Source organism: Sebastes fasciatus, chromosome 13 (genome assembly GCF_043250625.1).
Source record: "Sebastes fasciatus isolate fSebFas1 chromosome 13, fSebFas1.pri, whole genome shotgun sequence".
Classification (NCBI taxonomy): domain Eukaryota; kingdom Metazoa; phylum Chordata; class Actinopteri; order Perciformes; family Sebastidae; genus Sebastes; species Sebastes fasciatus.
In genome coordinates this window covers 16,841,854-16,869,556 of record NC_133807.1, presented here as the reverse complement: position 1 = coordinate 16,869,556, position 27,703 = coordinate 16,841,854, and the positions used below count along the sequence as shown (strand labels likewise).

Here is a 27,703-nt window from a genome sequence, read left to right as displayed (position 1 = left end):
ACAAAACGGAAACATCTCTAAACTAATACTCCTACTAACCGTTTGGTTTATAGAGCATGTTAGCACCACTACAAGTCATGGTTAGAAGTACTAAGGTAACCTTATAAACCCAAAGCGGGGCAAAAAGTAAAAGTGACAGAAGCACATTCAATTTCCCACATTTACTACTACAATAAAAAACTAAAACGGAGGCAATTGTATCAATTGTTTAAGCAAGGACACTGGAAATGATGTCATTTTGAACTCCAATAAACACATAAAAAAAAAAAATCACAGATGTGGAATCCTTGGGGAACTTTGAACTGTGTACATAAATCCTATGAATCATACAGATGTATTTGTATTTTTTATTTTTGAGATCATGCTCTCCAGAAGTAGTACAATAAAACTATTTAAAGACTGACTTAGATCAGTGGGATCAAAGTGATTAAAACAATATCAACTTTAAATCAAAGTATGACTGTATTAATTAATTGTATTATTATTAACACTACACAGAATACAAGTATCAGATCTTCTCCTACAATACAAGCTGCATCACATCTATAAAAGAATGGATTGTACGCTTCTCATCGATTAGTCCTCAGATGAATTATGTGAAACAACCAACCGGTTGCATTGATGTGAGTAACTGCAGCTCCTCGTCTGTTTCTTCCTTCTTGGTCTTTTATTCACACAAAAAAAAAATCACTTTTTTTGACATGCTTGTTTACGCGTTTATAGCTCACAATGAAAGTGGCAAATAGCTGGCTTCCTGACAACACGTGAAAAATGAACTCTGACACGCACAATGAGAAAGTGACTCACATAGAGAAACAGCTGCTCCGCAAAATGCCTCGGTTTGTCACGACGGTCCAGGGTAGACTTTTCAAATATTCAAGTACAGTTCATGGATCACTTCAGTCCAATTTCCAAGATTTTCAAGTTATGAAAAAACATTTCAGATATGAAAGGGTTGTGTGAAGGAGTTATTTGGAAGAGAACAGCAGTTCACAGAGATAATTTGGTGCCACACAGTTTAAATATAGTAAAAAAAATATGAAAATATGCTTCACAATGACTCTTTCCTTGATTAACTTAAGACTTTAGAACATAAAGTCTCCATCAAAAAGCCGTCATTCATTTAATGGTGACACTTTTTTTCATAATTTTCACAATTTTTGATGTATCAAAATGTTATTTGATCTCAGTGCAACACAGGGAGCCAGGGCCATGTCATGTAAGTGGCTTACTCTCAACTCAGTGCCTTCAACAGGGGCCTACTTGAAACGTTAATTATTAATTCACAAAACAGATTTGAAGGAGTGTTTAGCATTGTAACTAGTCTGAAAAGTAAAAGTGCCATATTTTGACGAGTGCATTGTATGACATGCTTTTGGACAGCTCCAGTTAACTGCTAAAATACATCCGGGCTGAGCTTCATGTAACGGTTAAAGTCACTATCAGGAACTTTAATTTTGTGTTGGTTTTGGCGATCCCTGTGGACAAAAGCGGCAGTGTTTCCATGAGCTCCACCGCTTTGTGTCATAAAGATCTGCAGCTGCCAGAATCCCTTTAGAAAACCTCTAATTTTACTGCAGCAGGGTCTGACAGTCTGACAGTTTGTGTTGGCTCCCAGGAAGCGGTTGGTGAACTCCAGGTCCTGCAGCCGCAGACGGGGATTATCTCCGGCACACACAGTGTAACTTCCCGCCAAAGTCGATGCGCAGCTCGTCCTTGACCATGTGAAAGATCCACTTTGTCTTCAGCCGGTCCCATTTGGGGCAAGTGAGGCGAAGCTCTGCTCTTGGCCCGAGGAGGAGCCGCTACTGCCGGGCGCGGAGCTCTCCACCTCCCACAGAGCTCCAACTGCAGGTCAAAGGCGGCAGCGATGCCGGATCTGGGTCTCTCCGCAGTGGGCTGGTCGCTGCCGGAGGCCCCGCTGGAGTCTGAGCTGAAGGATTTTCTGGTGAACCTGAGTGCCGTAAATCGGTTCGTCTGATTCCGCTGGGGCCCCGATGACGAGCATTAAGAATAATTATATAGAAAAAGCCAATATTCTCGTTTGCTTATATAAGTCAGATAGAGGCATCAGTATTAAATCGAGACTGTTTCATAACCAGTTAAAAGTTCCTTGTAGTAACTTTAATGTAAAGCAGCTCCGAAGTTTCGCAGTCCTTATTCAGCGCCTCTCGTTTTCAGAAAACTTCAGATGAGGTGACTGAAGCACAATGACTAACACAAACACCACTACTGAGTCTGAGGTGCGTTCAAGGCAACAATATATTACATAACCTGGACTTGAACTCTCTGACATCTCACATCCTCAACACTGAATCTAGTACAGACTGTCTCTTTCTACCTACAGGCGGCCTTTATACTGTACATGGAAGCTTTGTTGTTGTCTTCTACAGCATTTGTATGACTTTTTCTCTCCTATATTTTCAGTGCTGAAGTCAGTCGTAAACAGTGGGAAAAGAATACAATATGTCATTGTGCTGCCTGAGTGAGGACACAGTTTTTAAGGTCAAAAGACATTTAAACTTTGAGGAATAAAACTAAGATAAAGTTTGTCCAAATGAATGTTAGTCCAATAGTTTTTCAGGTGTTACATATATCTGTTATTTAAACAGTATTTAAATTCATCCATCCATTATCTGTAACCGCTTATCCCATTCGGGGTCGCGGGGGTGCTGGAGCCGATCCCAGCTGACATTGGGCGAAGGCGGGGCACAACCTGGACAGGCCGCCAGACTATCACAGGGCTGACACATAGAGACACAAAATCATTCACGCTCATATTCACACCTATACGGGCAATTTAGAGTCAACAATTAACCTAACTTTGGACCGTGCTAACCACTGCACCACCGTGCAGCCACAGTATTTCAATGCTGGTTATAATTACATGTAGAAATGTGTGAACATTTTACTGATAAGTTCAGTATCAACAGCTTTGCAACTTGCCATATACGTTAATTAAAATTTCCTCATTATGTTGATACAAAACATAATCCGTTCTGCATTACGTTTTGCTCGAAACGTATTTGCTGTTGCAAATTAATTCTATATGAAAGTAATTTCGAGGAGACGGGCTACAGCACAAGTTGTTTCCACCTACTCAACACAAAAAAATACACGAAAAAATACAAAAAATTACAGCAATAAACAATAAAGTGTTACGATAAACTTTCAAAATTAACGTGATAATAATGAAGTAACGCAAATTTATTTTTAACGCCACTAATTTCTTTCGGAGGTTGTAGTGGGCTCAGTTTATAAGCTAGAGTGAAGATACTGGTATCATATGAAACTAGAACCTAAGGAATCCATTGGTACCAACCATGTCATACTAGGTTGTCGTGAAGGAGGTTAAATAACGCTTGACAGCCCTACAATAAATAAAAGTAGAATAAATAGGCTCCAGAGATAGAAATAGTATGAAAACCAATGACTAAGACTTAAAATCTAAGGCAACAAATGACGAGGCACCATAAGTAAAAGCCAGGCTAAAAAAGATAAGTCTAAAGGTTAAGGCGTCCTCAACAGTCAATGCCAGTTTCAGGCTTTGTTGTTATCCCAAAATTGTTCCTATTTAAGCATAAATACATACTGCCACTGACTGGGTATAAAATAATATCATAAAATCACTCATTGTAAATGTGACAAGGTAGTTGATTGTATTAAACATTAATGGTACAGAACACTAAGTGAAGTATTTCCCTCTCAGAATACTTGCCAAGAAAGCTCGGAGAGGAAACATATTGACTCAACAGGAGACCTGAATCTTCTCTGCCAGACGCTGCAGAGTTGTTATAAGAAAAGTCTCGCTTGGGAGACTAAACTCATAAGAACAGTTTCATAATTCCTTTCATAAACTCAACACTAAGCTTTTTGTGCTTCATTGATCTTGTCGACAACAACAAGATGCTATCTGGAGTTCTGAGGTAAGGTTAATGTTGTGAGGCGAGGACTCCCACCTTGTGGAGGACTGCGGCGTACAACACAAGTCTGTTAAAAAGAAGAATTGGCGCCTGCCTGTGATGTCCTAACGGAGGTAGGGGTCGCCGCCGTGGACGCCCAATCCTCACTGCACCCACCAAAACAACATCAGAGACAGTGAAGCAGAATGCCAAGCCAAGCCTGAACACACACATTCAGACTAATTTTACATTACACAGTCGAACACACACTATCAAATCTCGCATACGGTGTGCGAACACTCGCAACAATTTGAATTCTGCTGTTGACTCTTAATGCGTCCGTTGGGGTAATAACACTGAAATTACTTCTTCCGCTGACTGTATTCAAGACACTGATTCAAATAAACACGCTTGATACTCAAGTGTGGATTATTTCCTCTGCAGAATGCTGCACCAAAAGAAAACTGTTCACAGTGAGGTCTGTGGATTAGTTGGAGCAGCTGGGACATTGTTGTTTTTTTTCTGTTTTTTTAAATGTTATTATGTAATGCCTTGTGCACAAAAGTAATCCCAAGTCATATTTATTAGCCTATACTTTATATTCCCTCTAGCAGTATTTGTACGGTTGACCCCACACACCATTTCACAGGCCCTCGATATTTAGCTCATTCAATTATGATACAAAAAGATCAAATCTATTAGGATCTACTACAACATCCCACGAGTCATCATAAATGTAGAACTACAGAGAAAAGTGCTCACTCCTCCAGCGAAGCAAACCATCAAATTGAATCTAAACTCGATCGCAGACCAACAGATGATGCTGTATAAACGTAGCCTGACAATCAGACTCAATTGCCATTTTGTTCCACTTCATTATTCAGCCTGACATTATGTTCACGTTGGCTGTTTTCTGTTTGGGAGGGGTGGTTTTGTTGCCCTAACCGAGTGATGAATCCGTCCTGTCAACGTCATTTTCTCGAGACAAAGTAGCTGCAACGGCAAATGAAAGGAACATTTAATAATATTAAATCAATTTGCAAATGTTGTTTTTTTCTGATAAGTCAATGTATTAACTGCACGGCTGTGTCCGTCTCATGTATGCTTTTCACCATTTTCTTCTCCATTGTTTTGAATCCCGCCTATCAATCCTGAAACACCGAACCTATTTGAATCACTGACAACCTGAGGGAAATGATGTAGAAGTCTAGAACCAGATTAACCAGCCCGTTCTCATTCCCAGGGCGTCAAATACTGGCGCTTTGTCATGGCCATCAGCGTTCGATACCGCCACAGAAGACACCCTTTCGTGGCTTTCAATTAACTTAAAGAGCGAAAGAGGGTCCAACAAACACAGGGCTTTCATCCAGGAGACCGCTGTTAGTGTCCCGTCCGTTGACGTCTCACTTTACAATCAGCTGTTTGTTCATGTCCTGCATGTGTTCACAATGACAAGTCACATTTTCACTGTAAAAACATAGTAATTTCAACCATGTTTTTTTTTTTTCCTAAACCTAACTAAGTGTTTTTGTTGCCTAATCCTTTATGTGGTATTTGTTATTTACATTGAGAACGCATTCTTTTAAAAAGCCCTGAAAAATGAACCTTTCCCATTCATTAAAAAGATCAATTTGAGTAAGCGTTTCAACATTTCTCAAATGTTTACCTTTCCTTGCCTGCATGGAATTTATTCAAAAGGTCCATTCAATATATTGTGAGCGTTGTTTTTTGTTTGTTTTTGATTTGGTCTATTCAAATTCTTCAATGATTAATTCGTTCAACCCACTGAGCTACAGCTGCAAATGTCCACGGGTCAGATTCGGCTCTGTAATTATTCTATTTTCACATACAAAGTCTCTAATATGCCATTGTGTGCTACAAGAAAGATTAGGTTAAAGGTAAATAACATATTTGAACTACGAACAGAAGTCAGAAGTTGGGCTTTGAACACCACATCCAAAATTCAATTCACTTCCATTGTATAGGGCTAGAGGCAGAAATCTCAGTGGCTGAGAACATCAGCAAAGAAAAACCCAAATGATCTGCATGGCTTGATACCATCAGGGGTAAAGCGTTAATTAATTTGAGTTGTTGTTTTGATAACAAGAATCCAAAAACATTATCAGCTGGACCATGACGGGAAAACGTTAATGCTATTAATTGCAACCCATTAGATATTCTTACAGTACAAACACACCTGCTCCTTTAACAAGCCTTTCTGATAAGGTAGAGGCGTCTGTGTTTATGCAGTGGGAGAAATATTGTGAATAATTGGGGAGTTGAGGCGCTGAATTCCTCCAGCATTAATCGAGCCTCTGAAATCTCTGATATTAGCTTCGCATGAATCATTGTTAATTCCCATGAATCCATTACTGTTCCATGTGCAACTAAAAATAGAGTCCTGATAAATCAATGGGGACACTCGAGAGTGAAGACGGGGGTTGATGCTGCCTGCTTCTGAAGCTTCCTTTTTTTTTCCCGTACAGCACTATACCCCTTGCCTCTCATCAATAATTATTTCCCATAATTCACTCATAGATTCCTGTGTTACAACTGACGGGAGGAGGTACGACAGACCTTGAACAGAGCGTTTCAACGCAAACCCCTTCTAACTGAATGTGCATTCTTCACATTTGGACTTTGTCAAGGCCCTTTGATAGTGCGCAAAAACACAGTTTTTTTTCCACTGCAGTATCCTTGACTTGAATATTTCTGTAATGACAGCGACCTCTTTTCTTGTTTACGCCAACAATGACAGGATGTTTTTTGCCAATTTCCCTCCAAGTTGAAAGGAAGCCTAATCCATTTGAAATGGTGTGGCGATCTTCTCTGCCGATTGCATTGGTCACAGCTCAGCAAGCGCGCTGCCTTGTGTGGAGACGGTGACCCCCCGGACCTGCCCTCTTCTCTCGCTGCACTGAGAGCCTTCACAGACGACGGGCATTGCATGGCCTCACTCATGCACCGGGTGCAAGGGCAGACAGGTTCATCTGCACACAATCACAACGGACGGCCGCATCCCATTCCAATTGCATTTCCGCTCACGGGGGGAAAGATCCCGTGGTGCATATTACTGTGGCTGAGGCAAATTTAGCTGAAATGGAAGGGGAGATGGAAAAGGCTCACCTCTTACACTAATCGGCAAACAACACAGCGCCGGCTTCCTACGAGCATCCCCAGCAAAAAAAAAATAGTTTCTAGATGACAGAGCAGCCCTGCCTGTCTCTGACAGAAGACAGTGAATTAATTAAGATAATAAATTGCACATGTCATATTTATAATCTTTTCAATCTTTACTTAATGAGGTGGAACATGTGCAAGGGTGTGTTTCTGAGTAAAAGTTGTCTCGGATAAAGATGATACACCTTAAAAAAAAAAGAAAAGAAATGCTCAACATTAAAAACTGAGCGATACTCAATGCTGACTGATATTTAATATATGTCATGTATACATTCATGCTTTCCCAGTCCTGTGTGGATTCACAGACAGACATGGAATGCAAATGAGGCTGAGAAGAAGCAACGAGAGCGAGACACAGAGCGAGGGACTCAGAAGTCTGCATATCTGATAGCAAAGCGCCCTGATTAGAATTTTGTCATGCCACAATTTACAAATTAAAATGAATTAGATCTTCCATGCCCTGACCTCCATTAAAAACACTTCATTGTTGATGAGCCATGATAGCATCTGCTATTGATTGGAGGAGCATCAGTATGGCCAATCCTGTCTCTTCACAAGGAGGTCATCCAAAGCAATTTAGGCATATTGAGAGATTGATCAGGGCAACGGAGCTGCCACTTGGGCCCACTCGAAGCAAAAAAAAAAGTCGGAGGTGTGACGCAACCACTCCCCGCTGCTCTGTGGGGGGAGCGTCTCAAATCTAAATGCTAATGGTTTCTTTAAGAGCCTGGCTGCCCTTTAACCACTACAGTCAGACGTGAGGGATGGCTCTCAGTGTTTCGACAGCTCCGTCTTGTTTTGACCCCTCCCCGGTCTCCTCCAACACCACCACCATGAAGACCCCATTGTCTGGATCCAACATCGAATGAGAGGAAAATCACTGAGCACCTGCAACAGTAATACAATAGGTTCTGTTTCATACGTTATCAACCTACCTGGTGGCAGACTGATGGTTAATTCTACCTCAACCACAGTGGACGCAATCTCAGAACCCATCGGCTAAGAGTCTGATGAGGATTTAGCCTCTGAGGGCAACGACCGATATTTCTGGGTTTCCACCGGTTATTGTTTACAGTCCGATTAGCAACGTGAGGCGTGAGAGTGGACCAGGCGGCAACCTCCAGTTCTGAAAGGTGAAGCCAATGTGGAAGTGCCTTAAATTTGCATTCTTTCTAATAGCCAGCAGGGGGCGACTCCTCTGGTTGCAAAAAGAAGTCTGATTGTATAGAAGTCTATGAGAAAATGAGTCTACTTCTCACTTGATTATTACCTCAGTAAACATTGTAAACATGAGTTTATGGTCTTAATCGCTAGTTTCAAGTCTTCTTCAATACAGCATGATGTTCATTTAGTAAATTATGGTCCCATTTAGAGTCAAATAGACCATAAAGTAGGGTATGCTTTAGGGTGTGGCTACCTTGTGATTGACAGGTCACTACCACGGCGTTGTCCGGTCTGGGAGTCGTCCGTGTTTTCGTTTTACAACTTTAACCCTTTCACATTGTGTTTTCAGTTCATGATAGTTAATTATAACCTTTTTGGTCTCCTAAAAAATGTCTTATTCAGAGTACGGTTGTACTTAGCTCCACCCTCTTGTGTCACTTCTGATTGCGATGATGGCGACAGCAAAAAAACAAGATGGCAATGGCCAAAATGCCAAACTTTAGGCTTCGAAACGACACTGTCACAAACCAACGGTTGATGTTTTAGTGACTACGTCCACTTCTTATACACAGCCTATGTATAAATAATAATATAATAATAAAAAGCTAAATCATCGTCAGGCGATAGCCGATGGGTTCCCAGAATGCATTCCGCCTCTTTTGCTCTCTACACAGATTGTTTACCTGCATGCAACCAAAGCCTGCCCAAATACCATTGGTCAATACTACTCGGACTACAAACAGACTACAAACGGAAACCAGAACGCATCTGATACCAAAATCGTGTCTCGTTGCCTACAGATTCTGCATACAGTATGAATGCATCATCGGTTTATAGAGATAATAGTGGATCCTAACCAAAAATTACTCTCAGCTCCTGGTTTAATAGTTAGTTGTTTTTCTTGGGCTAAAAACACAAATTTGAAATACTTTATGGTATTTTTGTACTTACATTGAGAATGCATTCTTTTCAAAGCCCTAAAAAAATTAAGAAGAATAAGAATTTAAACTTACAAACCTTTCCCATTCACTGAAAGGTTTAATATAAGTAAACATTTCTCAAATGTTTACCTTTCTTGCCTAGAATTTATTCACAAGGTCTATTAAAAATATCTTTAGGATTGTTTCTTGTTTGTTTATGTTTTGGTCTACTTAAACTCTTCATTGAGTGAAGCCTAATTACACAAATTTGAATGAAATGACTTCCATCAATGACACAGTTATAATCGCTCACTGTTTTGCTCTGACACCTCAAAACAAAATACATCCTGAAATCTTGTTGACATGTATTGAAAGAACATCATTGAAAATAAAAATAAAATTAAAAAAAAATAACTGAGATGTAATGAATGTATCATTTATAAATTATTTACCAAAACTCTGATGACAATGCCTCCTCGAAGGGCGAACCATGTCCAGATCTTTGGAGGATTATAATTTAACTTTAAACATCACCATCAATCACAAAAGAAACGTGTCAGACGGGCCTCTGAGGATGTGAAGTGAAACGGTTACCTGTGCAACCTTGGTCTGTGAAGCGTAGCAAAGGTCATATGCCTTTTATTGAACACTATTGAGGACATGCATGAGCAACAATAGGAATTGTTCAGGTACAATAAATGTGTGGATTTAGCTATTTTTTTGCAATTTAGTACAATTTAAAAATATACATTTAAAAAGAAATGACATTTTAAGAGAAGTAAATGAAAGAAAATCCCTTTAGCAGCAGCTTCATCTGGAGAGCATGTGCAGTTTTTTTGCTGAATATTACGTTTACTGTTTTTCTCATTGAGTTGAAGGGAACATTTTATATTACTATTCTCTTGGGCAGGTTTCGTTTTGTGATCCTACACCCAGCAGCATGACTAAACTGCTACCACTGACAGTGATGTATTTGGTTTGTACTATGTTATACTACTAGTATTTCTTTACTTTTACAGAAATCTTGTGGCATAAGCAACTATTCAAGGAGAAACATGCCCCTAGTGGTCAGAGAAGGGTAAAAGTAAAAGCTGTGGAAGCATGCACAGCCAGAGAGGGTGTTTGCTTGTCATGAGGGACCGTGAAAATCTGACCAACGAACCTACAATTTACACAAAATTGACAATTTGCGGAGATCATCTCACATTTGCCTCTTTTAACCTCTATCTTTAACAGCGTTATACTTATGCAGTACCTGCTGGAAGTGCATCAAAGACAGATTGTATCATATGCCTATTGTGGGCTTCACCATGGTAACAGAGATCAGAAGGCAAAGGTCATGCAAAGCGTTGGTAGAGGTGTCGCTCGGCAAGGGCAAGGTGGGGGCGGGAAAAAACCTCCACATGGGCCTTTTTCCATACACTGAGCACGCTCATCATCTCCTGTCCTCCAGCAGCTCCCTGCAAGGTTAGCGAGAGTCAATAAGCCTTCAGCAAAGGTTAAGGAGACCTATAAGGTAGATATTATGCAAACAGCGATCTCTCTGGATCCAGCAGAACCACAAATAGAGTGGCATAACCGTCTTTGTTCATTTTCCATCTGAAAGTAAATCACAGAAAGGTGCTCCGTTTTCCTGCATGACTGGCTTATGAATTCAATATGAGCCATCTATACACTTTGAAGGAGAGAACTTTGTGAATACACAAACTGAAAGACAGCATATCAAATGTCATGAACTGGCAGTCTCTCACAAAGAACAATCATTATTTGTTAATCCCTCTTCAAGGAAATTCAGATTTTGCTATAGATTTTAAAATGCAGGGAGCTGATGGATTCCTTTATCATTGAGCAGTGACTCATTCGTTAGTCGAGGTGCTTCTGACAGTTCTGGCGCAGGCTGTTTTCATAGCTATACCTGCGAAAAGTAAATGCACTCTAATTCGTATATATGCCAGAAAATCAATTTGTATGTAATCCATGTAATTGTGTACCAGGAAGTATAAAGGGCAACAAATGCCGCATAGGGAGGAGGTGGGGGTGGATGGGAAAACACCAGACTTTGACCCAGGAGACTGGTATTCATGTCCCGTGTGAAACCAGAAGCCAACGTTGATTTGCCACGTAATTTACGTACTAAAGTTACGCCACTTCCGGTGCGGCATAACTTAACCACAATCTTTTCCTAAACCTAACTAAGTCGTTTTGTTGCCTAATCCTAACCAAATTGTTTTCTGTAAGACGGAAGTTCATTTTGAAGACTGGAATGGAAATTGACGCTGGACATTCATAGGAAAACGCCACCGTAGTTCTCCTACACGCTTGGCACGCAGGAGAAGTTTCAGCTGGTTGCAATTTGCAACCTCACCGCTAGATGCTGCCAGATCCTACACACTGCAACTCTAAAGATTTGACCTGCTTTGTGAGTGTTCATGTTTGGGTATTGCAATGATGGGACACAAAATGAGTGGTGATAGTTAAAATAAATAATCTGCTTACTAAGAAAATGCACAGAGTACTGAACAGTGGGGGAGGACGTTTTCAGATCCTTCACGTAAAGCTAGAGTCAGTAATGTTGAAAAACTAGCAAGAGTACGCTAGATTTTAAAAATGATCCAACTGAATAACCCAGCACAGTGTTGCCAACTCTTTTCTAAGAGAAAGTGAGAAAGTCGCCAAGTCAGCAACACTGACAGCCTGTCCCTTCAAGCCTCCCTCCAAAGCCATTCCCCCAAAATTAGCATTATGAACGTAAACTATGAACATGGCTATTGTTAGTAGTCACAGCTGTCAAGCTAGCAGCTTGTGGAAGACTCCGATGACGAACAATGAGTGCACGGGCAGAGTGCACGCAGGTAGACAGTAATGAAATGATTGGACGGGTTTATTACAGTCCTGGGAAATAGATAAATACATTAAAAAAATAATACAAATAAATACATAAATGAATAAAATGGAAAATGTAAACAGAAGAGTAAATACATAAGCGAAAAAATAAATAAAGAAGCAAATTAAAACAGAAACACCATTTATCTCACATTCTATCAATTAATTAATGGCTACATTTATTTATTGAGTCATTTATTTATTGAGTCATTTATTTTTGATTTTGGCAACTTCTGTCCTCCATAAAAAATGCTGGCGATAGGTAAAATAAATAATCTGCTTATTAAGAAAATACACAGGGTACTTAACAGTGATGGAGGAAGTATTCAGACATACTAATACCAAACTGTACAAATACTGAAAATGTCTTCAGTAAACATATTAAAACTGTGACTGTTATTTATTAAGTAATCATTATTTTCATTATGGATTAATCTGCGGATTATTTTCTCCATTAATCGATTGATTGTTTGGTTAGTAAAAATAGTGAAAATGAGAAATGCCGTCCCAATGACCCAGAGGCCAAAGTGAAACCTTCACAATGTTTGATTAGTACAAACCAACAGGCCAAACCTCTAAGCTATTAACTACTATTACTCCTATACTATTAAAATAATTAAAAAGCAAATGTTCACACTTGAGAAGCTGCAACCATGAGACAATTTAGCAAAAATACTTTATGTCAACCCATTAATATACTTGTACATTTCCATATGTTTGTGTGCAATTTTAATTTGTGAAGTAACTAAAGCTGTCAGATAAAAGTAGTTCAGTAACAGGTACAATGTTTCCTCTCTGACATGTAGTGCATGAGAAGAAAATACTCAAGTAAAGTACAAGCACCTTAAGTGTGTACTTAAGTACAGTCCTTGAGTAAATGTCCTTGGTTACATTCCACTACTGGTACTTAATGCTCAGAGGAAGCACATCCTAACTTCTCAAACTTGGCTGTTTGTCCTCCATCTGAGGTTTATTGTCCTGTAAATGTCAGAGGATTAATTAACAAATGTTAAGACTGTAAATCATATTCATTGTGAAGATGATGATGATTATTATTAAACATTGCTCAGAGAAACCACAAAAACAAACAGGAGTCACGCCAAAACTCCAGCAACCTGTCATCCCCTGATCTGAAGCCACAATAGAGATTCACTATCGACGTTCTCTCTTAAAAAACATCCACAGATGTTTCACCTGCTGCACATGCTCATTCAACACTTCAGGTATTCTGTGCGGGAAACTGATTAGCAACAGTGGTTTCATAAAGAAGGCAACATATTGCACAAGGTCTGAGCCAAACTGACGATTTCTTTCTATGCTGTTTCTGTCAGACACCGGCTCTGTTTGGCTTGCTTACTCTGCTCACATATAGAAAAATGTGGCTTAGTTATTTTCTCTCCATTACCGGCTACTGTTGCCTCAAGGGGACCGAAGAGGTTTAAAGCAAATGTCACAGATTTGAGTAAGAAGTGGGGAAAGTTATGCCCATATTGCTTATAGAATTCAAGTCCTGGAGCCCTGGTTCCAGACTTTATCGGCTTGTGTTTATACTCTATATGTCTGTGAGCACTTTTCAGAGTATCTCATTTTAAGTTTTCTGAGTCCCAAAAAATTAATATGTATTCCAGAAGAAAAGATATGAGAAAAGTCAGAAATAATAAACATAATTCTGAGCAGCATAAATGTTTTTTTTCCTGCTTCTTTGCCATCTTTCTAATTATCTCTCAATCCCTCACATTTATTTTGTGACCCCTTGGGTGCTTCTGACCTTCAGGTCGGGAACTACTGTCCTGGAACACACTACGCCCCTTTTAACCATAATATATATCAGCCCGGTCTCATTCCCGGGGCGTCAAATACGGAGGCTTTGTCATGGCTGTCGGTGTTCGATACCGCCGCACAAGGCACCCTTTAGCGCTGGTGTGAAACGCACCAGGCTTCACCTTAACTACAATGTAAACCCATTCACGGCAACAATAAACGGTCAGAGAAAGTGGTCAGAGAGTGTGGTGACATAGTTTGAACAGTGAAAATAGACACACCGGGCGGGTGGGAGGGGAGGTGGATGGGTCCAACAAACATAAGGAGACTGCTGTTCGTGTCCCGTGCGTCACTTTACAATCAGCTGTTAGTTCATGTCCCATGTTTACAACATTGAGTGTCATTTTCACTATGCAAACATAGTAGTTTTAAGCCCAACTACAGTATGTAGTTCTTTCCTAAACCTAACTATAGTGGTTTTATTGTTGAATCCTAAAGTGACGCCCAGATCTGTGACAAAGTGGCGGTATGTGACAAGTTTGGATGAGAACATATCAGCCCGGTCTCACCAAATGGTGTATGAATGACAGAGCAATTAGTATTCATATCGCGTCCGATCACAACGCGGGTTCCTGTCATTTCACGCCATGCAGTCGGTACTGACTGCAATGTAAACGCTTCCATATGAATGTCGCTCAGAGTTAGTGACGTAGAGGAAAAAGTGAGAATGACCGCTTATGGTGGATGGATCCAACAAACACAGGACTTTCAACCAGGAGACCGGTGTTCATGTTGAGTTATTTTTAAGTTACGTTAGTGATGTTTGTGATGTGTTTTCCGTACTTTTGTTACATTGTTTCAGTATGTATTGTACTTTGTTTACATACTTTAAACCCAACCATGACGTTTTTCCTAAACCTAATGTAGTTTTGTTGCGTGACAGAAATGACACGTGAAAAGGCTAAAATGTCCTTGTAATGTCTTGCTATTTATACGTCTTCCTGGGAGATCAAGTTGCTGAATGACACATCAATTTGTAAGTCATTTCACTTGCAATAACAACGCCTTTCTTGCTTTTGCCGTCTGTCATGACTGCAATGTAAATGCATCCGCGTGAATATAAGTTATGTAAGTGCAGTGTGTGATGTGTTTTCCATACTTTCCATGTACTGTATGTTATGTTTATGTAGTATTTTACTTAGTTAACGTACTTATTTTAATCCCAACCGTGATGTCTTTTCTAAACCAAAGTGGCTTTGTTGAGTAAACATAACGAGTATTTCACTTTAACAACGTGCCGTGAACTGACACGCGAAAAGCCTAAAATGCGTTATCTTGACTGGCGGAATGTCCTTAAAACGTTGTGCTATTTATATGCCTTCCTGTGTGATCAGGTTGTCTATATATATATTAAACAACTTGCAAATGTCAATCCGATGAAAATAGACAAATTATGTGTATAATTGGCTCAGTGTCAGCTGTACAGAGCAAAGCTCAGTAACTCTACGAAATCCTCCAAAAACCACACGGAATACAAAGATCTCTCACATTTTTTGCACAGATTACACATGTATTCCAGCTGCAGAGACACTGGAGGTAATCCAGGGAAACTTTGTGAGCGTGAGAAGCTTTTTGGTCTCCATATCTCTGTGATGGAATTATGTGTACTGAAATTAGAGTGTAAATTTGAATGAAACCTCTAAGCGAGATCAGTGGGTTCTTGGCAGCGAAGGGGGAACACAACAGGATTCTCGCACATATGCCGTGCACATCCGTGAGAAGCCCAGCAGGCTGCCAACAACAAAGTGTTCATCACTCTCCACCCACTCTTTTTCATAACACAGAACAGAAAATAAAAATCCCCACAGTATCGGAGTGAGCCCGACCAATCAGTGTTGAGGATCAAAAAGCAGATGTTCAAGGAGAATGAAATGCCCCCATTGATTGGCCGCGCCGCTTTGGTCCCCCCTGCACAGTCCTCCAATCGATACCTGAGAGATAAGCAGCCGTCAGCTACTGATATTGGTGATGTATAACCGCCGTGGCTGCGCGGCGACTGATGACTTCTTGCCGTCTTGGTCAAGACTCACTGGAGCACCTCAGGCCAGCACGCTAAGGGCAGAGCCAAACCAAGCAACCGAGATCCCACTCGTCAGCTGTCAAACCAAACCGCCCTTTATTCATGTTAGTCATCTCCTATAATATGACCCTCTCCTTTTCATTAGCTGACATCCCACCTGTGCGCCGGCTAATCAGCTGGGGTTAAACCTTTTGCGAGGCAAGAGTAAAGCGCAACACGGCAACAAGGATAAATTACCTGAAAAGGAACCGCTGTTATCGCTCTGTTTGTTTTTCAAAAGACAATGAAATAAATAAATGAAAGGGGAGAAAAAAAAAAAAAAGGTTCAGAGAAAATGAAATGATGGCATGGCGGTGTTTTGTGAAATTGTGCTGTCAAACGTTTCTCCTTTCTAATTTCCTGGAGCGCAGATGATGGAGCATGTGTGCTGACAGCTGAATCTGATAAATAAAAAAAAGAGAGACTTCGCCTCTTTTTCCACCTCGCGAGCATTTATAAGCGACATTTATAAATATAATAATAAAACAATTAGTCTGTGGAAAATGACAATTGACAGATACCGTAACCCTGCGTCCACTGTACATTTTCTCACTGTGGTCATTTATTAAAGTGTCAAAGCTGACAGACATAAATACAAAACACTGTGATTGAGAGAAACTTAGCCCTACTGTTTATTTACAAGCACAGTTGCTATTTGAATGGTGCTTATTTATACTTTATGGAACCAGTAGAAGCCTCAAACGATATTCAAATTAACTCAAAAGTCTATTAAATCTCCTATATGATGTATTGACTTTTCAATGAAGCTGCTACTCTGTTTGGAAACTTACAAAGGTCTCAGAACAGGCATGTGTGTCTGTGTGTGTCTGTACGTTTGATGGGACCGTCCCAGCACAACTGTCACTTCGCTCCCCTGTTACAGGTGCTCCACACAGGGGAGCTGGCAGCTCTGACGGACGCCTCCTCCTAGGGATTTATGGGAAATGACAGCTCCCGCTAAATAAAGCCGAAGTGGCCGGGGAAGGGAAGACAACGGAAGTTCCAAACCATGAGCGCACAGGGCTGACACTAGCTGAAATTTATTTCCTTCGCTCTGCCTGGCAATTTAGTTGGAAATGTGCTATTCATACTTTCAGGCCTGGAGAGAGAGAGAGAGAGAGAGACGGAGAGAGAGAGAGAGGTTGAGAGAGAGAGAGCCCCACCCTTAATCTACTTCCTCTGTTTGGGGTAATGGTCTACGAGTTTTTTCTGCCAGCGAAAAAATCACATTTCTTACATGGCTGCCTCTTGATGAATTATTTCACATTTCACTTACTTACCTTTTTAAAAGTTAATCTACATCAATAACGTTAAAGGAAAATTTCACAGCTACAAATGAACAGTTCCCCTTATTCAAACTCGAAAGGTGTGGAGCGTCTGGGCTGCTTAAAAAAGTCCATTTCAAACTTCATCATTTAACCGTTCGACAGCATATCTGAATGCACACGGGCCGGCCCCGGCGTTTCTGATTTTCTACTTATTTAAATATGGACCATCTTTAATTGAGCAGAAACTGCTGTGGAGAACAGTGCTGAACTAATACTGAGGCTGAAATATCATTACGCTGATGGAAGCCGGGCTCTCTGACTTTTATTGGCAGCTCCCGAGCTAAATGCGTGGTTCAATTCAGAGGCGGCCATAGCTGCAGAGGCAAAGTAATCGACTTTGGGACAAAATGGTGTGGAAAATGACGTGTAGGCCCTCGCCTAAAGCCAACCTGGTGCGGGCAGAAATCTATCAGTCAGGTGCACACCAACATTGGCATTTTCACAAATGTGATTTAGTCGACGATACTGGAGAGCTGATGTGCTGGACCAGTGCTTCTGGTGAAAGAAAACTACTATTTCAAGCCATGCAATCTGCCGCTGCTGCTGCTGAAAATGTCTGTGCATTTGGTTCGGTTTGAACTCAGATACAAACAATGTTTTACATCAGAAAACCCTGCAGTGTATCACAGCTTATTTAGGTCAAAGTAACCTGAACCTTGCGAGCATTTGACTCTGAATTTTAAATCTCTAACCTCATTCAAGTCATCTCTTTCCTCCGCCTGTAGAAAAATCATTCCTTTGTTTTGAGATGAACACAGATCCACTGCTGTTCCACACTACTGTGCAGAGTATTTTTGGCTCTGTGCTGCCAAAGTTTGGACACAGCCATTTATAATTCTCTCGCAAGGAAAGCAGCTTGCTTCTTTTTTCCAAACAGACTTCATGGGATACAGACTGGTCCGCGCTGTCATGTGGTGTGCTCGCAAAAATCACATTATTTTTAAGCAGCTCAAGCTTTAGCGAGCACCAAAGCCAAAACGGCCTCGACCAGTAAACCAAACATTAATCGTCACAATTAAACAGCAATTATGTAAAAGACCTTTCTTGCTTTGGGGAGTGTCTCAACCCTTACATCGGCTTCTAAACCTCAGATTCAGAGTGTGTCTCTCCCAGCAGCGAGCCTGGAGGAGCAACAGTCACACCCACACACTTGTGCACACACACACACACACACACACACACACACACACACACACACACACACATGCACTCACAGAGCCACAGAGCAGATCAAGTGTGCCTGGAGAGCTCTATAGAGAGGCCAGTTTTCCTCATTAGACCGTGTGTGCACCACTCTCCAAAAAACCCCTCACTCTAATCACTGTCACCAGACCTCGGCTGAAAAACAGATAATTAATGTTGGGCCCTGCCTCAGTCGGCTTCCATGCTAAACAGCTCCGTGCACATATGTGCGCGCATGTGTGTGGGTGTCTGCATGTTTGTCTATTTGGAGTCTGTCGATGTAGGAGGCCCCCCCGGGGACCGCGGATGCTCAAGCCATCCACAACAACGATTTCTCTCAGGCTCGCATAAGCTCACAGAAGAACAATTGTACACCAGATAAATGCACAAATTTTACAGAAGGAACATCCCACTGTACCACAAAAGCCGTCTGCTCGCTCCCGCTTCGTGGCGTCTCTTCGTCTTTAGTCGCCGGTTTTGTAACGTCTCGTCCCCTTTTGCTCCAGGCCTGCCCTTTTATTTCCCCTTCACCCATTTATTAAATGGAATGGACTTCTTAATCGTGTGCTTTGCCGAGCAGATTTATTTATGTTCCTTTTTTTTCCTTCCTAAAGGCAGTTATTAATATCATAAATATTTGATGATACTTTGCATGACCCTGCAGAGAATGACACAGAGAGGTAATGAAGGTTAACGCTCGGGGTAGAGGCTGATTAAATAGCGACTGAGTGGCAAAAGCCCACCCAGGGCTGCTATAAACTTTCTAATAAAATGGACTAAATAAACACTCTGTTCACAGCACAATTTCTGTCCAGGACAGCTTTAACAAGGTAATTCACACAAACATGTTTTTTTTTTGTTTTTTTTACTTACCCCCAGTGATAGCTAACCATGTGAATAGTTTTGGTTTATTTGCCCGGGCTTTGCGATATATCTGTCTAACTGCCTCCTAAAACCATGGAGGTGATTGGAATTTCAGGTGTGGCGCTCACAGCTTTGAAAAAGGACATTTGACTCAATAATCAACAGACACTACTGGTGACAGTTTCCATTACAGCAGAATGGATTAATCAACTTATTTATTAGTCAATTCACAGAAAATTCATCTGCAATTATATTTTAAAGGTCTTATTGATAACAGTTTTATGTTGACGAATAAAAAAAAAAAAAAAAAAAAAACATCCACAGTGCTTTTAGAAAGGTGCTGAATAAAAGTATGGCTTTTCCTAAAAGATATTATTATGATTGTTAATTAATCCTTTTAAAAATGTCAGAGGGTCCTAAATGAATGTTTTGTTTATCTCTGTGAAAGATATCTGACGTTTGGTTCCCACGTCTGCCAAAGCTTGTGAGCCAATAGTAAAATGATGTTGGTATCGTGGCATCTCTGGGTCATCAGTTAGTGTGTAAAAAATGCTTTTCCGGTAAGTGCCTGGCAACGACTTGTTGTGAAGTAAATGCAATGGAACGGGGAGGGAGAATGCTACAACTAGTGGCTGAATGTTATCGATGTTATCAATAGCATCTTTAATAATCAAGTAATCATTTAAGTATTTTTTTTTTAAAGCAAACATTCACTGTTTCCAGCTTCTCAAATATGAATATTTTTTCTGGTTTTCTTGGTCTTATATGACAGTTTTGGATATTTTAAGAAGTTAGCATGGTTTCTGGGAAGTTTCGATATGCATTTTTGTTCTATTTGCTAACATGTTAAAGACCAGATGATTAATTGATTTATCATAGAAATAATCAGTAAATCAATTAATCATGAAAAACATTGTTATGCTGAAAGCCCATTCAGGAAAAAGTAACCAGAACATCACTAGGACATCTTTTAAGACACATTGTTATTGTTCTTAAATGTAATTTTTCAATGTTTTGAGCACCAAATTGTATTTGGCTGGTGGCAGAAATCTTAAGTCCCTTTCCAAGTGGACAAAAAAAAACACCAACACCCACTAACATTTGGCTTTTGTCTTCAGTGTGAAAGGTTGCAATCAACATTTATTCCCAGGACAAATGACTGCAGCAGTCCTGGGTATTTATCAGCTCCAACTCCAATCAGCAGTGATGAAAACATGACACCGGAGTGGACAGACACAACTCGGTCGCACGAAAAGGAGTATGAATGACACGATAATTCGCAAGGCATTTAGTGTGCAATAAGAACAGCTTGCTTGTGGCGTGTTATTTGTACGCCATGTAGTCTGGACTTTCAACCAGGAGGCCGGTGTTATTTTTTTGTAAGTTACGTTACATTGGTGACGTGTTTTTTTAGTGAAGTTTGTGACGTGTTACGTTGTTTCCGTACGTACTTTGCTTAGTTTACGTACTTATTTCAAGGCCAACCATGATGCTTCTTCTAAACCTAACTAAGTGGTTTTGTTGCATAAACCTAACCGCGGACCTTACCGTAGTTTTGTTGTGTGATGTACAAATGACCCACGAAAATCTGCGTACAAATGACATGAGAAAAGCCTAAAATATGTCCTCATGAAACACGGAATGTCCATGTAATGTTGTGCTTTATTTTTACGCCCTCCCATGAGATCGGGTTGACAGACACACTTATTGTCATCTCAGCCTGAAATTCTGTCCATTTCTGTCCAAGCAGCGCTCAAAATCGTTCCAAATTAGTCGGCAGCGAGTTTGAAGATAGACTGAATAAGTAAGAGATATAAAAAAATAAGTAACCACTGTAACATTTTCACTGTTTACTAACCCTGTTTCCTGGTGTGTTGAACGGGACAACAGAAAGGCTACTTGTCTATTGGCAATGGGAAGGGAGTCTATTGACTATTTTTAGCGGGTTTTCCCGTGTTTGAAAAAATGGCATTTGCACTTTTGGTGGAAAATGGGTATTAGAGACAGATATCTCAAAATCCAGACAAATATAACCAAAACTATCTGCATGGATAGAGAACAATACACATAAATAAGAAAATGCGTGTGAACTGACCCATGTTGCTGGTATAGAAGCTACTTTGTGATAGGACTGGGCAATGTATCGATAATATATTGATATCTTGATATGAGACTGGATATTGTATTAGATTTCAGATATCGTAATATGGCATAAGTGTTGTCTTTTCTTGGTTTTAAAGGCTGCATTACAGTAAAGTGATGGAATTTTCTGAACTTACCAGACTGTACTAGCTGTTCTACTATTGGCCTTTACCCACTTAGTCATTATATCCACAATACTGATGATTATTTATCAAAAATCTCATTGTGTACATTTTTTGTGAAAGCACCAATGGTCAACAACAATATGAAATATCGTCGCAATATTGATATTGAGGTATATGGTCACAGATATCCTGATATTTGATTTTCTCCATATCGCCCCAGCCCTACGTTGTGAGATCAAACTATAATGTTTTTGTGTATATGTAAAACCCTGCGATTGGTGTCATATATTAATCCTCCTGTATTCTGTCAGAAGCACTTTGCCAAGAAAATTATCTTTCTCACAAAGTTTTTTTGAGGAAAGGTTGTCCTTCCCAGGCTCACTCAACAAATCAATTCTGCTTTTTGGCTTTCCACCAAGTGAAAATTTTCAATATTTGCTACACATGTCCTTCATCATTGAATTGTGGTATTCACAAGGTTTTTGAATAGGCTGTGTGTCCCATTGTCTAAAAAGAAGCAAACAGAGCCCCACAAAGCACCAATTACAGCGTCAACTTTCCTACTCGGCAACACAAGTAGCACTACATTTGAGTCAAGACTGGAAAAACATATGATGGTTTTGCAATTGTAATCAACATCGTTTAAATGGTAACAAGTTGGCAAATTAGTAAATTCCGTCACTCAAGATGTGCAATTACTGGCAGCTAATACCCCAAAGTCAGGTGGAGATTTCCGGAAAATAAATGAAAACACCCAGAAGGAGATCAAACCATATCTTCCAGTAGACATAGTTTAATCAGTGAGGTATCTGAATATTTAAAGAGCTCTAGCATACAACATTTATTGATTCTCCGAATGTGTCTTTTATACATTCAGATGTGTCCGGATACCTCAACAAAATGATTTGAAGCTGACATGTATAATTTGACCTTGTCAGAAGCTGATCTCCTTCCCCCCACATTTCCTAGTGCATGCTGTGTAATTGAGCCTTCAGGGAGAGTGGAAAGACTATCTGGCCCTCGCCTTGTAAGGATCCCCATTGATGATCAGGACTGGTTACCAACCATCTAATCAATAAGTGCAGATACGCGAGGCAGATAGTCATAAATATAGGGTGACAGTAACTTATCTTCTCTTCGCGAGCCGTTTAATAACTGCAAAGATCACCGACTTACATTAACATCACCTCTAGAGTGAAAGATATATGTAATTAAATATGTTTCCTGCCATAAAAGGCTATTAACTTGAATATATTCCTCAACAATGAAACGTACAACGTGGGAGCAGATATATTTAAATCGACGGTCAGAGACCAAGTCAGAAGCAGACGGGCTCTCTGCATTTAAATTACAGGATTTTTCGGTGAAAGCCACAGGCAAATCCAAAATGAAAGTTGCATTAATTTAGAGAGTTTAAATTACTTTTTGTGATGTAGCTTTTGTAATCTCCCTGTGCCCACGAATATCACAGCTTTGATGGTTGTTATAGGTGATGCAGCACGGTCAGTGGAGTTACACTTTCTTATGTAGGACACCGAATCAGTTCAACTCGAACTAATCAGCCCTCCTTGGATGGGGAAAAACGAACGACAGAGGAGGGAAAGGATAGATAATTGTCTTGTTTACCTTGATTTAACATTGTGTGTCTGTGTGTGTGAGGGTTAAACCACAAGGGTTCAGTAAATTTACCAAGGCCAGACAGAGAAGGAAGTGAGTCTCAAGCTTTTCATTCACTTCTGCTGACACATCGGCGACCAGAGGCTCGCTGGGCCTCGAGAGCCATTGATGTGTCACTTCACATTTCTAACAGTCAAGATCAATCCCTCATTTAGATTCAGCAACGTGGAAAGCATAAAAAAATATCACCTATAGGGGCTAAAACACGCCAGAAAATCATTAAGAATTATAAATGAACAACAGAGAAATAGAAAAAGACGAGAAAGCGAACTAAAAAACAACTAAAATGAGGTGAATTTTAAGCAAAAAGCAGGCGCATGTTATACCACATCATAAAAATGCAAATGCCGTACTTCTCACTCCAGGAGTTTATAGACCCAACAACAAATCTAATATACTGTGGTGGTGTTTAACATATATATCTTTTCATTTTCAACATTTGCTCATCAGATTGTCGGAGCAAAAGTGAGGCGCCAACACACAATATCCTGGGCCTCGCAAATGTAATATAACCTGGATTGCAACGGGCCGGTGTGATGCAGCTGTGGCATTAGGGCCAATGGGAGCTCTTTAAATGAGAGAGTGGCCGTAAACACCACGTCTACTTTCCCCCCTCGCCGGCATTACTAGCGGAGCTGATGACAAGTGGCGAGCAGCCCCTCCAGTGCCTTTAATACAGCGGGAAGCGTTCTCCAGGGGAAATGCAATCTGTGTCCTCTGTACAGATCCACTGTCTGCACTTCCCCGCATGTGAGCCGCTATCATATTATACTCCCCGCTCTCGAAATGGGAGAAGGAAATAGGAAATCGCCTCGGCCAGAGATGAACCAGGAACATAATCAAAAAATAGTGTGGCGCAAACGGCGCAGATCAGCCCGGCATGCAGACCTCCCCCCGGCTGAGCGCTAAACAATAAGCAGTGGGGATTGCTCGGGATGCTTGTGCCATTGAGAATGAAAGTACGCCCCCTTTTTTTTTTGTACCCCGCAGGCATCTATTGGCTTATAGCAGCTTATGCGTTTAAGATGGGAGATAAGAGCAGGGACGTTTCCCTCATGTTGTGATCCAGCATGCCTATATTGCCAATAAAAAAAACAGCAGAACTGCACAGACAAAAGAAGCTCACAACAGGAGGCGGGTGCATGTGAAACATTATTCAGTTGACCTTGCATATTGCCGGGGTGATTTTTCATCTGAGCCAAACAAAGAAACATAAAAATGCACTGTTGAGTTGTGGCAAGAAGCGTAAAAAGTGAATCCATTAAAGTGGGCGAAAATGTCACACACATATTGTAAAAGTATAAAACACTTTTTTGCTGGATTGTTTTTTTGTTTTGCACTTAAATACAAGACAAAGCTCCAAATCCAAACAGCACAACATGCACATGTTAAGATAAAAAACACACACTTCTTTGACTGTTATTGTGCCTGCCTGAAAAAGACAAAGACACTTGAGCAGTGGATGGATGTGCGAGTATGTTTTTTGGTGTGTAGAGTTAAGTCACTATGTGTGCCGGACACGTGTGCGTGTGTCTGTGTGTGTGAGAAAGACTAGGTGTGTGTGACAGCGTTAAGCCTGAGTGAGAGGTGAAAGGACTGCTGTACTCACAGTTGTGCTCTTGTTTCCCTGTGGTCTGTCGGCGTGTCAGAGTTTCATCCTCTCAGCATCTCTCCCTGGGCTGGGCTTCCTCTTCCTCTTCTGACCAAAAGGTGTGAGGAAGAGGAGGAGGAGGAGGAGGAGGAGGAAGAGGAGGAGGAGGGAATGCACGGATAGAACGCAAAGGAATGAAAAACCAGAATGAGAGAGAAAGAGAGAGAGAAAGAAGAGGAGGAGGAGGAGGAGGGAGTGTGAGTGAGTGTGAGAGAGAGAGAGAGAGAGAGAGAGAGAGCGCTGTGGGTAGAGGGAGGGCGAGCGGTGGCCTGCGATTGGCCTGTCAGTCCGGGAGAGGGAGCGTCGGTCTCGGCGGTGTCAGGGTGGCGGGCTGCCTGCACCCCAGTCGGTCTGCGGCGTCTCCGATTTTAAACGCCTCGAGAGGAGCCGGTCGCGCGGATTCCTACGGCGCACACGCTCGCTGGCTGCCTCACGACTCACACACTCTGCATCCACATCACACAGAGAGAGAAAGAGAGAGAGAGAGAGAGATTGAGGGAAGAGGAGGAGGACGAGGAGGAGGAGGAGGGATGATAGAGTGAGGCAGACAGATTCAGAGGGCCGATGACAGCTTCAAGCTGAAGCTTCTCCTTGGCTCCTCATCAATGACAGGTACTGAGGAACAAGAGACAGAGGGAGCCCCCCTCCTCCCATTCACACGCCTCTACACACACACACACACATTCATGTACACACACACAAATCACTCCTCCACATCCAACCCCCCCCCCCCTCCTCCTCCTCCTCCTCTTCCTCCCCTCCCCATCTCAATTACCATGGCCGCGGCAGATGTATTGGGCTTGTCAGCTCTCAAGCAAGGCGGTGGAGGAGATGTGGGGCTAACTTATCTCATCTAATTTAACCCAGCTATAATCAGACAACACCGGGGAGCTCATTTTTTGGTCGGAGTAGATTTTGGAGATGGGGGGGGGGTGTGTGAGGATGAGGATGCCTAAAGGTTCAGATTAAAGACGCAAACTAGGTCAACATGGTGTCACTCCCAACTCGTCAAATACCGCCGATTGGGCAGCGCCTCTCGCACCCCTTTAGCGACAGTATATGTGACAAACTGGGCTTTCAACTAACTCCAATGTACTGTAAACCCACGGCGTTCTTCTTCGACGGTCGGAGCAAGTGACGTAGTATTAATAGCATGAGAGTCCGCTAAGGGCGAGTGGATGGGTCAAACAAACACAAGACTTTCAACCAAAAGGCCGCTGTTCGTGTGAATTTAAAAGTAATGTTGACTTTTTTTGTCACGTCAGTCGTTAGTCATGTGAAGTTAACGTCAACCACGACCGTTTCCGAACCCTACGTAAGGGTTGTGTCTAGAAGGTAACCCTCAAATTACAAAATCTGGTCTGAGATGGGCAAAAACTTGCGACACTCACTGCCCTACGGCCTATCCTAACCTTAATTATTCAAGATCAATACCTAACCATCTCACAAGAGAGGAAAGGACATTTTGAAAGGACACTATGTATGTAACGAGCATATATTGACACACCGTCCCTGGTCCGTCCAAAAGTAACACAGGAGGGGTACCTCTGCGTAGGTCTCCGATGCCGTAAAAGGCACTTACGAAGTGGCGGTATTTCACAAGTTGGGAGTGAGAATGTGTTGACTAGGTAAACAAAAAGGAAAGAAAAAAAACCATTAAATTCCTGTAGAAAAAAATCCAAAAAGCCAAATGAAGACTATCAACCAACCACCGTGTGCAGCCCAGTTATATTCATTTAACTGTGATTCATAATGATGTCGATACAATTTGACTAATTTCAGCGAGCCAGCGCCCTAAACGTTCCAAAAACCGGATGCAGTCCGACCAAGAAGCACTGTCAGGGATATTAGTCCTGACGTTTCTGCAGTCAACGCCCTGTTTGCAGCCGAATGTCAAGCTCCGGTATTTTTCCCCTCATTAACTGTCGTGTCCGGTCAACAGCGGACCGACTCCAATCGGCTCCACACAAAGTCCCATGAATCCTATCTCTGCCTCTTCACTCCACCAAATTCAATTAAAAAGAGAAATTGGCAATTAGATCACTGTTATGATCCTGTAACAATGATCTAATCTGTAATTCATTGGCTGGTGTTCCCCTGGGGTGGTGGTGGTGGTGGTGGGTGGGGGGGGGAGCTGCTTGATGGAGTGGCTCGGAGACTCCTTGGCATTCACCTCGGCTCGAGCGGTGCACGAGGGGGCGCGGGCGCAGCTGCGGGGCCCCCGTGCTACCGGAGGCCTCTATAGTGTCACCGCCGGGGCCTCGTTGGCCCGCGGCAAGAACACAACCTGTGACACACGCTTGTTTGTTTTGCTCTCGTATGCATGAGGGCTTCAGTTTGCAGGTTGTAAAATATATGCAAGTATGCACAGAAACACAGAAACACACACACACAGTCACAGCTGCTGTGCAAAAAAGTGTACACAAACACTCTCACGGGAGGAAATCTTTTACTCCTTAACTGAATGAAGTCAATTCCATTTGGTTAATGAAGGGGTGGGGGGGCAGTTTGCCCTTTTAGGGGCTAACAATCGCACTGAGGCATTGGTGGGGGTGGAGGTGGCTTAGAGAGGAGGGTGGGGTCACAGTCTCCAGACCGGAACCAGTGTCTTGTCACCACCTTTGTGCTTGGAGTCGTACCAGCAGAGCGGCACTACAGCTCCACCGTATGTGGACTGTCTGCAGCACTTATCGTCACCGTGCATACTGACCTGGCAGCAGCTATGTTTGTGTATTTGTTATTTTAAAAAAAAGCTTGTTACCTGGCAACATTTAATACATTAAAGGCTTTTTTTTTTTTTTTTTA

General features: G+C 41.5%; 1 protein-coding gene across 10 annotated transcripts in view; it reads right to left on the bottom strand.

Annotated features, from left to right (window-relative positions):
- Window positions 1-25,468, bottom strand: part of LOC141780577 (RNA binding protein fox-1 homolog 3-like) — a 466,511-nt gene extending 441,043 nt beyond the window's left edge. For 2 of the 10 annotated variants that reach the window (XM_074655867.1, XM_074655853.1), the window contains exon 1: window positions 24,857-25,383. The gene's annotated coding sequence lies outside the window, so the exon portion shown is untranslated. Of the gene's footprint in view, window positions 1-24,856 lie in introns of all 10 variants that reach the window. The other 8 variants (XM_074655864.1, XM_074655863.1, XM_074655857.1 and 5 more) reach the window with 8 other exon arrangements.
- Window positions 25,469-27,703: the final 2,235 nt, after the last annotated feature.